Source organism: Pseudonaja textilis, chromosome 4, assembly GCF_049901715.1.
Source record: "Pseudonaja textilis isolate UNSWEBS1 chromosome 4, rPseTex1.2, whole genome shotgun sequence".
Taxonomy (NCBI): Eukaryota; Metazoa; Chordata; class Lepidosauria; order Squamata; family Elapidae; genus Pseudonaja; species Pseudonaja textilis.
This window is the reverse complement of record NC_141993.1, coordinates 27,918,945-27,934,457: the sequence shown is the minus strand read 5'-3', so window position 1 is coordinate 27,934,457 and position 15,513 is coordinate 27,918,945. Positions and strand designations below refer to the sequence as shown.

The window sequence follows — 15,513 nt, the reverse complement described above, 5'->3', positions numbered from 1 at the left end:
CATAAAATACTGTTACAGGCTCCAATTCCAGAGAACGTCCATCTTCAAAACCTCCTTTCCAGTAGTAGAATTAAACACATAAATATGAAGTTAATAACCCTCATTTCCCATGATAGATTTTTATGGGTGTGAATCAGAGCAAAGTACATAGTAACCTGGAATAAACCAAAATTCTAATAGCATGATTGTTCAAAGCCTGGAATCAGGGGAATTGTTTACTCTTTCATTAAATGGATTAATTGTAAAGTAACCTACAAATTGGGAAATCAGTAAAAGTACACAGAATCAAATTAGAAGTTTTCTTACTGCTAGACTTAATATTAGCTATAGCAGATCCTTATTTGCACAATTCCTATTCCGACATAGAGTCCTGGAAGAAAACAATAAGAGTGTCATATTGTTTGGATTACATTAAAAGGCAATCAGAAATTCATTAACACTTCTGGAGAGTCAGAACCAGAATTAACATGTAAGAATTCAAACAAGAAAAAAAATGGTGATGGGAGTGGGTTGGGGAGAAGAACAGAGTTGCCATTTGCCCCTTTGAAATAAGACTTAGGTATTCAGAACAGAACAGAATCAGAGTTGGAAGGGACCTTGGAGGTCATTTAATCTAACACCCTGCTCAAGCAGGAGAACCTATGCCATTTCTGACAAGTGGCTCAATTCAAACAACAACTACAAGCAGAGTACTTTATAGGCTCTGGGATTTTTTTCATGGAAGATGGTAGGTTAAGCATATATTTTGCTATTATCATCAATGGCAACATAGGAACCACCAGCAAACTATACATGCCTTTGTAGCTGGAACTATCTAAATTGCAGTCTGTTTGAGTCAAGCTTGACTCAGCAACTTCAATAGCAGATCTGTGTAGTTTTCTTGTGAACAAGATTTAAGTGGTTTGCTATTGCCTTATTCTGAAATCTTTTCTTCAAATTCCCACTTTAGCCTACAGCCTTCAGATGCAATTATTAATCTCCCATGAAAGTTCTAATCAGATCTGGCCCTATTTAACTGCTTAAAATCAGTTAAGGTTGGTTAGATGCTGCTGCTAGGCAGCCACAAATTAAATGGAGGGTTTGTCACAGCACAATAAACACCAAATTCATTTAAATCCTTTCTATGTTTACTAATGATACGGTTCACAGAATTAAAAAAAAAAAAAAAAAACAAGTGCAACTGGCTATAGCATTAGTCTTCTAAATATGAACATCTTCCTGAAATTAGGAACAATTACACAAGCAGAGTCTGATAAATTTTTAACAGATTAATACTTTATGGTTCTCTTTCAAGAATGATAAATGACTGCAACATAAAGTAATATATCAGATTTTTTTTTAACTGAACGTGATATGATTTTTTTTCTGTCCCACAAAGAACTGCTATCTTTGCTCCTCATTAATAGTTGATTTTATAATACAAGGAGAGAACTTTTAGTCATTAAATAAATAGTCATTACACATTAGACAAGTAACTTGAACAATATTCATTTCAGACAACTTGAAACAACAAATTATTTAAAGGCATTAGATTTCTTTAAGGCATTTCTTATTTTGTGGGATCTATTTTCCTGGATTCTAAAATCCAAGAATTAGCTGCCGAATGATAGTTCTGATTGGTGATTTTTACTCCAAGCATTGTTCATTGCAACAGGTTCATTTAGAGGAAGAAGGAATTATTGTTAATGTAGCTCCTGTTCAGGATTCAAGTATCCTCACTGAGTGATTAAAATAAAGTACTTCCAAATCTATCAGATCCCTTTCTTATGGTTCACCCGTACTACTATGCAGATTGCTCAGTTAAATAGATTATTCTTTTAAAATATATCTTGGCTGGTTTCCAATTCCATTCATTTCTCCCTTTCTCAATATTTGCATATTACAAAACATTTTTTTTTAATAAATGATGAAATCAGAAAGCTAGATTTAAAAAAAGTTCAGCTATTCTGTCAACACAAAGATGAAATTCAACTACAGTAATTTTAGTCCCACTACAAACTACTATCAAAAATGATTTCAAATATGAATTAACTTAGTACTGTATTCGATTGGAATATTAGGTCAAACCATATAGCGCTATTAAAGTATTTCTACATTTACCCCAAAGTTGTTAGTCATTATACTTTCTAAACAGGTTAAGTGGCTGTAATTCCTTGTGGGGGGAAAAAAAGCACATATGAATTAAATAGTGGTGACCAAGATTAAGATTAAACCACTTTTGGTCTAAGCATTTATATAATATTGGCTAATGTAATGAGCATTAGGGGGTTCATACCGACCTTGCTCAGTTACAGAATCTGTATAATGAGTATAATCAGTCCTGGAATAATTTGAAGCAACAAACAGAGAGCACATCTAAATACATGCAGGTTCTTCCTCTCAGACATGCAAGTTATCAGTGATACCAGCCAATCTTCCAGATCAGTACACGTGACTACTAGACAAGTCTGACCCAGGGGCAGTTGGCTTGTAAAAAATGACGCCACAAGAAGTGAATTATCTCTAGATTTCAAAAGGCAGCCCCCTCATGCAATAAATAACTGCCACTCACTGTAAGTTGAAGTAGTGAACTTCCAGCGGATGGCAATTTAAGTGACCCTCCTCAGGTATGAACCGTTGAAATGTCAAAAAATAGAATAGTATTTTAAGATAAAACAAGTACTTCGGAGGCTACGAAAACCATCAAACTGACAGGACGAAATGCAGGATTTTTCTGGGCTCTGCTTTCTATTTTAGAAAAGATCCCCCAAGTCTTTCTCTGAGGCAAATTTAAATGTGGTACTGAGGAGGGGTAGGAGGAAGAAAAAAAAGTGAATTTGGCACTGCCGTCTACCTTTAAAGGTAATGTTAAGTAGCCAAATTAATCCGCAAGTGTTCGTTTTTGGGGGATAAGAACGAAATCAACGCCTTATACCCGCTTTTAGTACTTCACAGGTCTCCTTCTCCCAGCCCGGCTTGCCAACGGCTTATTTTTTATTTTTTTTAAGTCACAGATATTTTCCTGAAGCCTCCGCTGAGAGGAGTTCCAACTCAGCCTGTAGGTCTTTTGGCAGGAGAGGCGAGGGGAGCTTTGAGCCGCCGAGGAACTTCAGTGACACAACATTCAGACACGCACCAGATTTACACGTGGACTTCACTTCCCAAGACCTAACAGCGCTCAAAGCTCTGGACAGCACTCGGCCCAGATACCGGCCCCAGGGCGAGTATCCTTAAACTCCCCCCCAAAGCCCCCCTCATTTTAACAGCTGCTTTTTTTTTAGCTTTCTCCCGAAAGAGAGAAAGTGGCTCGGCTAGCCAAAACAAAACCACTTCGCGGGGTTGTTGTTTTTTTAATTGGGTTACCTCCTCAGGAGCCATGGAGAGCCGCGGTTCTTCTGCTGCAGGACCCCAAGGGGTTGGCGGGCAAGGCTGGCACAATGGGTCGGTGGCAGGTCCCGGAACTGGCCGGGGGAGGCGGGGGAGAAAAAGGAGGTCGCTCACTCTCTCTCCCTCCCGCTTCACCCCGCCGCGCGAAGAAGGCTGAAGGCTGCGGTACCGTCTGCCCCAGATAAACGCCTCACACCACCAACAGCAGCAGCAGCAGCAGCAGCAGCATCCACCTCATGATTCATTCAGTCCGTCAGTCAGTCCCAGGGACCAGAACCGGCGGTGAAGAAGAGACACGGAGGTGGGGGTGGGTGGGGGGGTGCTTGGAGGAACGCCAGCCGGGCCGGCCTCCCCCTCCCCGCTCGCTGCCACTCCCGCGCGCGGAGTTCATTAATGGATGCATGACTTCTCGCGCTCCCTTTCTCCCTCGGCCGGGAGGGAGGCAGGACCGAGCGGAGTGGGAGAAGAGCCGGCGCGAGCCAGCGGGGAAAAAAAAAAAAAAAAAACCGCCCGTCTATAAGCCACAGGGCGACCCGCCGCTCTTCTCTCCCTTGCCCGGCTCTCCCCACCGCCCCCCCTTTCAAACAGGCTGGGCTGGAGGGAGGAGCTTAGGGGGGAAGCAGGTGACTTCCTCGACAGCTCGAGCCGAAAGGCGGGCAGGTAGAGGCGGACGCTCCTGCTCTCCTCGCTCAGTTTCGGGAAGCGTCCCCGGACAACGCCTGAGGCGGGGAGGGAAGGAAGAGGGGGGGAGCGGGCTGGCGCCTCGGCTTCTTGCACGCGAGGCCGCCGCTTTTGCACCGGGGCGGGGAGGGAGGGAGGGAGGTTGGGTGGGTGGTCCAGGGTTCACGGGGACGCGGTAGGGGGGAGAGAGAGAGAGAGAGAGAAGGGCGGTTCCAATCCCTGAGCTGCGTCTGCAAAGGGCGTCCTTTGGGGAAGAGCTGACGAGTTGCAAAGGAGTAGTGGTTGTAGGAGCTTGGAAAGCGCCGCGCCGGGAGAAAAGGGCGGAGAACTCGAGGTGGGGTGGGGGGGAAATAGTTCTTAACGTGCGCAGCAGCCTTCTTGCACGAAAGCAAACTCACCTCGTGGCGTCAGAAGTCGGTCCCGGTCCCTACGCGTCTTCCTGTAGTCGTGGGTTTGCTCCCGGGTGGCGACAGGCTTAAATATTAAAAAAAAAAAATCAGGAAACGTTTCGAGGTGGTGCCGGCTGCCTCAAGAGCATCCTTTGCAATGCGCGCGGGGGTCTTCTCCACGGCCGTCTCTTTTTGCAATTTCACTCGGGAAAAAAATGCTTCAGTCGTTCCAAAGGGGAGCGAAGGTTCAGTATTCGCGATCAATCCCGTATCGTTGCGATTCCGACCAAAGCAGCGTTTGACTTAACACAATCGGTAGGTCAGACTTCTCTACACATCCAAAAGGAAACTCCACCGCCCCCTTTTTATTGAGATCCCATTTCCTTGTTCCGAGAACAAGCCGGTAGGTGGATAAAAGTTAAGACTCTTTTTCAGTCCTGCTAAGCTGCCAGTGGCTTCATGACACACAAGCATAGTTTTGTTTTTCTTGGCAACGATATAGTTTAGGATTCCCCCTTCAGCCTATAACTCGGGTCTGATTCTGCTTAACTTTTTTCCCCCTTTGAGATCAGACAAGATCAGTTTTTAGAGGCTGCCATCCAGCCATGCTGTTAAGCCGTGAAGGACGAAAAGGGAGGGAGGAGAGGTTTACTGGACAGTCTTTGGCTTTCTCTGTAGGTAGGGAATTACGTAGGGAATGAACATTTCGATGCTGCCAAGTTCAGGTGGCAAACTTGTTTCTTCCAGGTAGGTGGAATTGGGACCTTTCTCGGACCTTAAGCTGGGCATAAGAAGTATTGGCAAATAACAAAGGGCCTTGCTGTTTTCAGAAATGGCCCTAAAATTGAGCATATGAGAGAAAAAGGAACACCCACCTGGTATTTCTACCATTTGTCCTAAGAATTTCAGAAAGCCATTTGTTGCATCTCATCCATATTTTGTTTACCTGAGAGAGAAGGTGCGGTTACCTTTCAGTCCAGCCATGATCCCTTAGGGAAACTGAATATGCTTTTTTTTTTAGTCTTCTATAAGTTCTTAGCTTTCAGGTGTGGCATTAAAAGGGTAATTCTCTTGGTCTTCAAAATCACTGATGGTTAAACCAGCATTCTCTTACAAGATGAATTACCTCTGAATGCACAAGTGGTAGCAGCTAGATTAAATGTATTGGAGAGGGTACAAATACTTTAGTACTGCAAAGTGGGTGAAACCATGTGCCGTATTTCAAGGGGTGGGTTTGGTTAATGGCTTTTGCAGGAGTTTCCTTGGTATTTCATTGTGATGCTTAAGCTTTTTAAAATTTTATTTTTACCCCAGAATAATGAGAAATAGTGCCTTCCGTTGCAAAGGTATACAAAATCAGTTGTGGATGTCAGCAGCTCTGGCATTTCTTTCTTTCCTCCAACTACATATCTGGAAGACACCTGATCATAACAGTGTGAGAACAGCTGAAAAACATGGACAATTTGTCAATGATACACATTCTTCCTAATTCAAAGCTAACCACTAGTCCCAGACATACATTCTAAGCTACATTTTGTGTGACATCATAAAATGGAGACAGGAAAGGGCCTTAGCAGATTCTTAAGGATTCCTGGATCCGTTGGCTTTGATATTGTCAAGATGGTGCCATGTTAGCCACAGAGAAGACTATACTATATCATCTTTACCCTACCTAGATTCAGTATGAGCAGACTTTCAGCCTACAGTATAAGAATCTTTTATTCTCCTAGGTCAATTTCTTTACCAATTTCTATGGTGTAGGCTGTTCTAATAAACTCCAGCAAATGCAAGGAAACTATTACCTCCCTTGGGCTAGTATCTTCAGTTATGGGACAGTAACAATCATTTTTTTATGACTAAGCATAAAATAACACATTTTAAGGATTGATTATTGAGTAATAAATTTGAATTTATTTGAAGTGGGAGGGAATGTCTCCAATGTTGAAGCAAACCTATGATTTCAAGAATCTTAAATGAGAGCAATAGAGTAACATCTTGCCTGCTTTAAAATGCAACAGAACATTTTTCACCCAAATCTTTAGAGATGATTAAAAATGCATGAGATTTGAATGATCTCATAGAAAATGTTGCGTTTATATGGGATTACTGATCCCCTTGGTGAGGTGTTCATGTTCTGGTGTAAGATATTGGTAATCATGTGTGAGACCATAAGATTTCGCTTACTTTAGGGAAGGAGTACATGCAGCCATGATATACATTGTATATACATATATATATATACATTGTACAAGAACAGATTGCTAGTCTCCTATCTAATATACATTTCTCTTCTTTTAGAAGTAAACTATGTAGAATAATAATGTCACCATCTTTCATGGCCAGGTTATCTGCACTTAGGACTTTTAGGACTTTAAAGGGAAAAGGGCCCATTGTTTGTGCAAATTTTGATTTTTTTTATAAGAAAAAAACAATCTTGGCATAAATGTGCATTTCTTTGGTAACCCTTTTCGTTATAAAGAATCTTACCTCTATTCATTTAGATGAGAACAAAAAAATTTTTTTTAAGGTACCCCTTTTGGGGAACTTGAAGTTTCTGCCTATTAGATCACATTCGAAAGCTATTTATACAGCTATGGAAAAAACAGTCTAAAAAGGAGATGCAGAACCAGGAAAATAACTCAGGAAATTTGCTGTATGCTGCATGAACAAGTTGAAATAAAGCAGCAGATTTTTCCCGTGTCTGTTCAGAAATAAATCACACTTTGTTTTTGGGGAAACTTCCTTTCCAAAAGTGGACTTAGAATCTTTGTTTTTCAAATGCTGGAAATAAAACATTTGGATAAATAAAACTTTCCAGGTTGATAACTATAAATTAAGAAGGTTTTGCTGGCAGGTTTTTGATTTAATGCCTTATAAGGAATGTCATCCATCACTTGCAAACAAATTAGATGAAAGTCTAATTTCTCCATTAAAGAAATTTCCTATCAGAACAATGGCAGGATGCCACCAATTACATTTAGTTATTATCAGGAAAGAGGTCATTGGCAGAAATTACTTTCTCCACAATGCCATGATATTGGATAGAACATAGGTAGCCACAAGGGTTGTTCCTTCATCCATCACTACCCCAACAGATGAGACATAGTTGGCAAGGAAAATTGTGATTTTCCACTCCCACTCCTGATCCTCTGTAGCCTTACTTCTGCCACAATTGTTATGTATAATTGGATTCCAATTGGCTTGCCCCAATGTGATTTGTTCTGGTAGGCATAGATAGTGGTGACCAATTACTCCATATCACTCCATTTTTATTTGGGCTTGAGTTATTCTTATTTTCTGCCTGGTTTTGAGGATGCAGTGTAAACTGTTGTTAATGAGAGTTGCAAACTTTGCCACTTTTGGAGATTCAGCACCTTTCCCACAATCTAAAAAAAATATCTGTTTTAATCTACTATTCTATCCCTCCTATGCTGCATCAACAGAGGGAAAGAATCAAGATCATGTGAAGAATTAATACCATTTTATAATGCCTTGATAAAACCACACTTGGGATATTGCATCCAGTTTTTGTTGCCACCATGTAGAAAAGATGCTGAGAACAGAGAAGAACAACAAAGATGATTAGAAGACTGAAGGCTAAAACATAAAGAACGGTTGCTAGAATTGAGTATGTCTAGTTTAATGAAAAGAAGGATAGCAGTGTTCCAATATCTAAGATGCTGCCACAAAGAAGAGCGGGTCAAGTTATTCTCCAAAGCACCTGAAGGCAGGACAAGAAGCAATGAATGGAAACTAATGAAGGAGAGAACCAACCTAGAACTAAGGAGAAATTTCATGGCAGTAAAAAAAAAAAAAAAATCAGTGGAATGACTTGCCTTCAGAAGTTGTGAATGCTCCAACACTAGAAGATTTTAAGAAGAGATTGGACAACTATTTGTCTGAAATGTTATAGAATTTCCTGCCTGAGCAGCAGAGGTGGGTATTCAGCAGGTTCTGACCAGTTCTGGAGAACCGGTAGCGGAAATTTTGAGTAGTTTGGAAAATCTCCAGACTGGAGATTTTACAGTCTCCTCCCCCTACCACGCCCACCAAGCCACGCCCACAGAACTGGTAGTAAAAAAATTTGAATCCCACCACTGCTGAGCAGGGAGTTGGACTAGAAGACCTCAAAGGTCCCTTCCAACTCTTATTCTGTTCTGTTACTCTTGTTATTCTCTGAGATTTAACTCATAGAATAACAGAGTTGGAAGGGAACTTGGAGGTCATCTAGTCCAACCCCCTGCTCAGGCAGGAGAGTCTATTCCAAATATTAGCCTCTACCTAGGATTGAACTCATAGCCTCCTGATGAACTGGATATCTTTTGTATCCAGTGCATTCTCCTTGTACCATACCCATCAGTGGATGTTGGTGATGGCAATTCTATTTTTTATCAACAGCCACGTGAAAAAGTGCTGCTGAGTTTTGTCCAAACCAGTCCCTCAGATTTTGAAACCATTATGTTCTTTTTCTGCCTGGACCTCATTTGCCTTCAATCTTTCCTTGGAAGATTAAGCGAAGTATGCCGTATTTTTCTGGGTGTCACATCACATGTCCAAAATATTCTAACTTGAGCTTCTTTATAGTTTTATCCAGAGCATATGCTTATAAAATGCTCTGCAGAAGCCGATCTGTTATTACATTGACTATTATATTGAGTCTCTGGCTGTAGTGGGACATTAAATTAAAAAATAAATGCTAATAATCTGGGGGAGGAAGCTCTATAGATCTTAACTTGCAATGTTTTCGCATAGCTAAGTATTAGAAGCTGTGAGAATCAAGGATATAGCTTATTGATCTGTTAGATTTAATAAGTCCTATGGATGATAGCAGGCCCCAGAAGAAAGAGACATGAACCAAACTTTTCAGCTAGGATGGTTTCAAAATTTACCAGAACTATTTGTAATCCTGCTGAGCCCTTGCTAACTGTGAAAACATATTTTTGCGAAGTGGGTGGATAAGTTTAAAACAGGAAGAATGAAACTGTTGGAAATGAGGAACTGAAAGTAATGTACCCAGGTGTTTAAGGAAAGTGACAAGAGAAATTGTGAAGCATATATGTGGTTAGAAGAAAAATCTAAAGGATAGGGTTGGAGATCACCTTTTGATTTATGGCAGTCCTTGCAGGACTGCTGTATGTTATTGGACCCTATTGCAACAGCTTATTAATGTAACTGTATTACTACTATTATATCTTTTGTATCTATTCATTTCTTATGTTCCAAATTATTACAAACAATAAACCTCTGATCTTAAAGTAAGAATTTTTGTTTGTCTTGCTGTCTGTTTCCTATTGATATTTTTTTTATGACAAAGCTTTACCTTGCTAGGAGACTTAACCCATAATAATCGTCTGTAGATAGTCTCTGATAAACTGAAACACTCTGGCCTCGGAACTGATTTGTAGTTTTAATAACTTGTCACTGTAGTTCAAATTAGCAGGATCAGCCCTGTACTCACTGGTATCGCTTTGCACCACTGTCTTGAATCTTCGATCCATCCGTGAATGTTACAGTTCTTCCTACCTTGGGATTTCTGCCTTGACCATAACCATGATCTCTTGATATGTAAGAAAAATGAACAAATCTCAGGTGACATGAAATGCGTTTCTGACAAACTAGGTTTTTTGTGTGACTAGCTTTTCTCCTGAAATGCAACTTTTTAAAAATGGCACTCAACCTTTATCATATAAAATGAAAACTTGAATACATAATTGTAATGACTGCCTATTATCTGGGTATGCACCAGTGATGGGATTAAATTTTTTTTTACTACCGGTTCTGTGGGCGTGGCTTGGTGGGCGTGGCAGAGAAAGGATACTGTAAAATCTCCAGTCAGAGGTGGGATTTACCAGTTCTCTGAAATACTCAAAATTTCTGCTACCGGTTCTCCAGAACTGGTCAGAACCTCCTTTTATAAAAGGCATAAGAGCAAAATAAAGAGATACACGGGAACCACTGCTCTCCAAGGATTTTTACCTAGTTTTAATATTTTATCTTTTTTTTTTTTTAAAAAAAGGAACTTATATAAAGGAAATGCATAACTAAATATCTTACAGCTCAGTGTTCTTTTTATTTATATCATTAAAGTAGAACTTAGAGCTCAGTATTGTAACACTTGAATTGTTTACCTGTAATCCCACTATGGGAAAGTTACTTTGAGGAAAATTAGATGCACCACCGTTTTTAACTTATTCAGTTTTACAGTTTTAATCTATTTTGCTATTTGTCTCTATTTCCTTTGAGTATTAACAATCGATATAACAGAAATCTCTGGCCTGTGCCATCCTGCTCCAGAGAAGCCTGGCTATTTCTATTAAACTGACATACACCAGCTGTGTCATAAATAAACCCTTGATTTGTAAGTCTGGAACTTTAACAAAACTGATTTCCCAGAAATCTCAATGCATACCTCTTAGAACGTACTTGTATCTTGAAAATAAATCAATTTAATTTAGTAGGACTTAATTCCAAGTCCTTAACTTTGAACCATATTAAAGTCAAAAGGAACTCTGACCCGAGCATACTGTATATAACCTGTCTTGTGCACCTTATATTTTTATATCAAGGAATGATTCACCTAGGTTAGAAATGCATGTAAGTTTTAAATAGAATATGTTGTGATTCAAGGAAGGACTTCAGAAGCAACAAAAGGATGGTTTCAGAATACTGGAAGAAATAATATTTTACAGGAAGAGAACTGGGAATGTGCATTAGGTTCAAATTTAGCTCGGATATGGAGCAGAATGATATTCACTCCATCTAGACGGGTACCAATTTACAATTCAACTTATTTCAAGTTGAGGGCAGGAGTGGGATGCTACCGTAGCTCTGAAGAGCAGCAGACACCGAACTGGTGTCTGTGTTTGCTGCTGTTTGGGCCACCCACCTGCCCGGGCTCTTACCTGTCCTTTATTTTCTGCATTTTCAACCTCATCTGCTTTGCACGGCACAGCTGAGGTTGAAAAAGCAGGAAAAAAGTGGCTTTTCAAATGCTGCGCACCTGCATGCAGTGCTTTTCAGCTGTCCGGGCGGCGCAGCTTAAGGTTTGGTTTACACACGCGTGCAGCAAAACGTAGTCACCAAACCGGTAGTAATACCAGTTGAATCCCACCCCTGGTTGTTATTTTCCAAAGCACCGGAAGGCAAGACAAGAAACAATGGATGGAAACTAATCAAGGAGTAACTTCCTAACAGTGAAGACAATTAACCAGTGGAACAACTTGCCTTGAGAACTTGTGGTTGCTTCATCCCTTGGGGGTTTTAAGAGACTGGGCAGCCACTAATCTTAAATTGTACAGGGCCATAATGGCGAACTTATGGCATGCGTGCTGGAAGTGGCACACAGAGCCATCTCTGCTGGCACGCAAGCCGTCGCCCCATCTCAGTTCCACTGCTCATGCATGCACACATCCCTCCAGCCAGCTGATTTTTGGGTATCTGCCGTGCATGTGCAGGGGTGGGGTGCATGCAGGAGATGCATGCGCATGCATGGGGGAGCACGGGTGGTGGTGGTCACACCAGGGGTGGGATTCTACTAGTTCTCACCTATTTGCTAGAACCGGTTGTTAACATTCTAAGCAGTTCAGAGAACCGGTTGTCACAAGAAATTACTGGCCTAATCCTGTACGGAAGGCAGAAGGAAACATTCTGGTGTTGCTTACAGAAACTGCCTTTCTGTTAACCCTTATGACATTCTTGGCAGGACTAGACTTTCTGTCTCAGGAACTTCTCTGAAGTTTTTTTCCCCTTCTTTGCTGGTACTTTGCTTGTGTGGAGTGACCATTCAGTTATAATGGCACTGAAAAATGTGACTTACGACCTTTTTTCACACTTACGACTGTTGCAGAATCCCCACAGTCATGAGAGGCCAGGCGAGGAGATGCGTGCCTCGATGTGAGTGATATTGAGTTGGCCACGCCCAGCCAATAACATGACCACCAAGCCAGGTCCACCCAGTCACATGACCACCAAGCCACACCCACCACCTAAGTCACACCCACAGAACCAGTTGTTTAAAATTTTGAATTCCACTCCTGGGTCACACGAATGCGCAGGGGGTCGGGGAGCACAGGGGACTCACATGTTATGGGTGCAGGCATGTGCATGCACACACTTTCAATACACGATGACAAAAAGGTTAGCCATCACCTGGTGTAGGGTCTCCTGCTTGGGGAGTGGGATTAAAAGACCTCCAAGGTCCCTTCCAGCTCTTATTCTGATTGGTTGATCCTTCTTCCACAAAACCCTGTCCTGACCGATTCAGATATTTTCCAAAATAACCTCCCACCAGCAAGGGGGATGAATATAGGTTTCCCTTGTCCAGTCATATCCATTTCCCCCATATAAAAACTCCCTAGGAGAACTCCAGAAAAAATGGAGTGTCTGCTTTATCCTAGCAATCTGGTTTAATCCATAAGGATTTCTTTTTCAAGTTGCATTATCTGGCCTTAAAGGATGCTGCAGAACTACTGTATCTCCAAGATGTTTTAAGTTTTAAGGTTTCTGCAGGTGTTTGTTCTGTCCTGAATGCATTTTATCATCACTAAGTGAGCTCATCTGGGAATTTGAAGTGGCTAGTGACACCCAGCTGCGCTTCTCTTTTTGATACTTTCAGCTGAAGTGGAGGCAGAACAGTTCTTTAAAATACTGCTTCCAGCATTCTCTCACTTTAGCTGTATCCAAAATATTTCATCACTTTTATTTTTAACCCCATTCCCTCTGCTGGAAGCCTCTTCTTTAATCTACTTCAACCCCTACCTGAAACACTTCTTTTAGAAAAAAAAAATCCATCAAATGGCTCTGCAGTGGTTTTTTTTTGCTTCTTTTAATCTTAATTGTTCCTTGCTCTTTTGCACTTTGTTTCTTGCAAATATCTTTTTTACATCTCTCACAGCAATCTTTCTTATGTACCCATTTTCCCCCAGACCTCATCCCAGGCCAGCCCCTCCCTTTTTATTCTTATTTTTATCCTACTATTAGTATAACTCCACCCACTTTTCACTCAGTTCCAAGTCCCTCTTTAGTAGAATCATTTTATTGATTCTGTTGGGAGGATGTATCCATCTTCTAACGTTTTTGATTCTTTCCACCCTAAGCAGAAAGAAATTAGAAATAAATTACGGGATGGAGTTGAGGATCAGCAAGATAGCTGAAAACAGAAGAGAATGGAACCAACTTTCATATAGCAGGAGAAACCCTCAAAAGAAAGATTGAGTTAAAACATGGGTCAGATCTGGGCAATGAGGAGAAAGCAGGGACATGCACAAATGCCTATGCTCCTACCTTAACTAGATTCTCATAATCACACATCCACATCCACATACACTCAAACAAATCACATGCAGAAGCAATGTGTATACAGATATCCTGGGCAGACACTTTGGAGAAAGTAGGTATACATGCAGACACCCTCAGATAAAATATTGTATTTTACTGAAAAAAATACAGATGCCTTCGATAGCTGTGACTGGTAAACAGACTGGAAATAATTGAAGCTATGCTCTGTATTAATTTTTTAATGTTTTAAAATCATAGGATTTTCCTCAAATGCCAAGCATACGAATGTCCTAATCCATCCTTTTTCCTTATTTTACCACGAGTCACTTTGAAATTCTATCCTACATTGGTTGCTCTAGTTTCTGGATTATTTTTTAGATGTATATCCCAACTTTTGTTCAGGAGCTTAATGACATAGATCAGTGGTTGCCAACTGGTGGACCGTGGCCCACTGGTGGTCAGCGAAAAATTTTTGGTGGTCCGCAGAGAAATGTCACAACCAGAGCAGCCCCCAAAGCAATTAATCCAGGCTGCATGGGAACACAAGGCTGCGCCTCCCATATGGCCCGCACGAATCCTCTCCGCCCACTCACTCCTTACCTGGCAAACTTGCCTGCTAAGTTGCTATTTTTCCCTGACCATCTTCTGTTCTGCTGTGCCGGGAGATTTAGATTAGCTGGAAAGCAGGAAATTGTTGGATTTCTTGCTTTCTAACTAATCTTTAGATCTTCGGTTAATTTTGTGAGTTTGCTTGCTAGCAAATTTTATGTGACAGACTCAGATAGCTGATGGCAGAAACACAGATCTCTGAATCTGATTCTGTGAGCAACTCAATCTGCCTGCCTGCTTTGGCTGTTGGGTAAAAGTTGCTCTTTTTTTAAATAAAAAATTCAATAATTACATAAATATTTATAATATTTACATACAAGCCATGCCCAGCCAGTCAGATGACCACCAGGCCACAATCACAAATTAGGCCATGCCCAAGAACAGCTTGTTAAGAAATTTGTATCCCACCCCTGCCACTGTGTGTTTGCGTGTGTATGAGAGAGAGAGAGAGAGAGAGAGAGAGAGAGAGAGATCTCCCACTAACGCCAGCAAGCCACTCTCAGTCAAAATTCATATTAGTGGTCCCTGGGATTTAAAATTATGAGTTTTGTGATCCCTGAAATCCAAAAGGTTGGAGACCCCCTGACATAGATAGTGGTCCTCCCTCCCATTTTGACCCACACAGCTACCCTCTTGAGTTAAGATGGGCAATCAAAACTAACTGGCTCAATGTCATCCTTCCATAGCTGAGGGTAGACGTAGATTTCAATCTCTCTGCTGTGAATGCAGCTCCTTAATGTCTACATTACACTAGCTCTAAAATTTTAAGATACGCAGATCCAAAACCATTTTAAGCATATAAGTGAATATATAATAGTCCTATAGTTTATCTGCAGATTTAATTCCATTTCATTGATATACCAAAACAAAAAACAAAAAACCTGCCATGCGAATCATTTTGTGTTTCCCCATGTTTTCTCATCATTTCTGAAAGGCTGAAACTCCACTTTAACAAATCTATTTCTCATCTGGGTAAAGAAGTGAGATCAGATAACCCAGCTCAGTTCAGAACAAATCAGACTTATTTCTGATAAGACAAAATGTTGGCTAACTAAGAATGAGGCAAACACATCAAGATAATGCTCAAATGTGATGAAATTGATGCTAAAGAACATTCATTGGCAGAAAGCAACAGTAAACATCTATTTCTAAGTAAGCATGTATAGCACTATGGTGTATTATTAGCAGTGGT

The 15,513-nt window shown here is 40.9% G+C and overlaps 1 protein-coding gene across 2 annotated transcripts in view; it reads right to left on the bottom strand.

Annotated features, from left to right (window-relative positions):
* Positions 1–4,884, bottom strand: part of LOC113442816 (heparan sulfate glucosamine 3-O-sulfotransferase 1-like) — an 88,838-nt gene extending 83,954 nt beyond the window's left edge. Inside the window, exon 1 of one of the 2 annotated variants that reach the window (XM_087932476.1) lies at positions 4,446–4,884. The gene's annotated coding sequence lies outside the window, so the exon portion shown is untranslated. Of the gene's footprint in view, positions 1–3,342; positions 4,098–4,445 lie in introns of those variants that run through there. The other variant, XM_026710610.2, reaches the window with a different exon arrangement.
* Between the last annotated feature and the right edge of the window lie 10,629 nt (positions 4,885–15,513).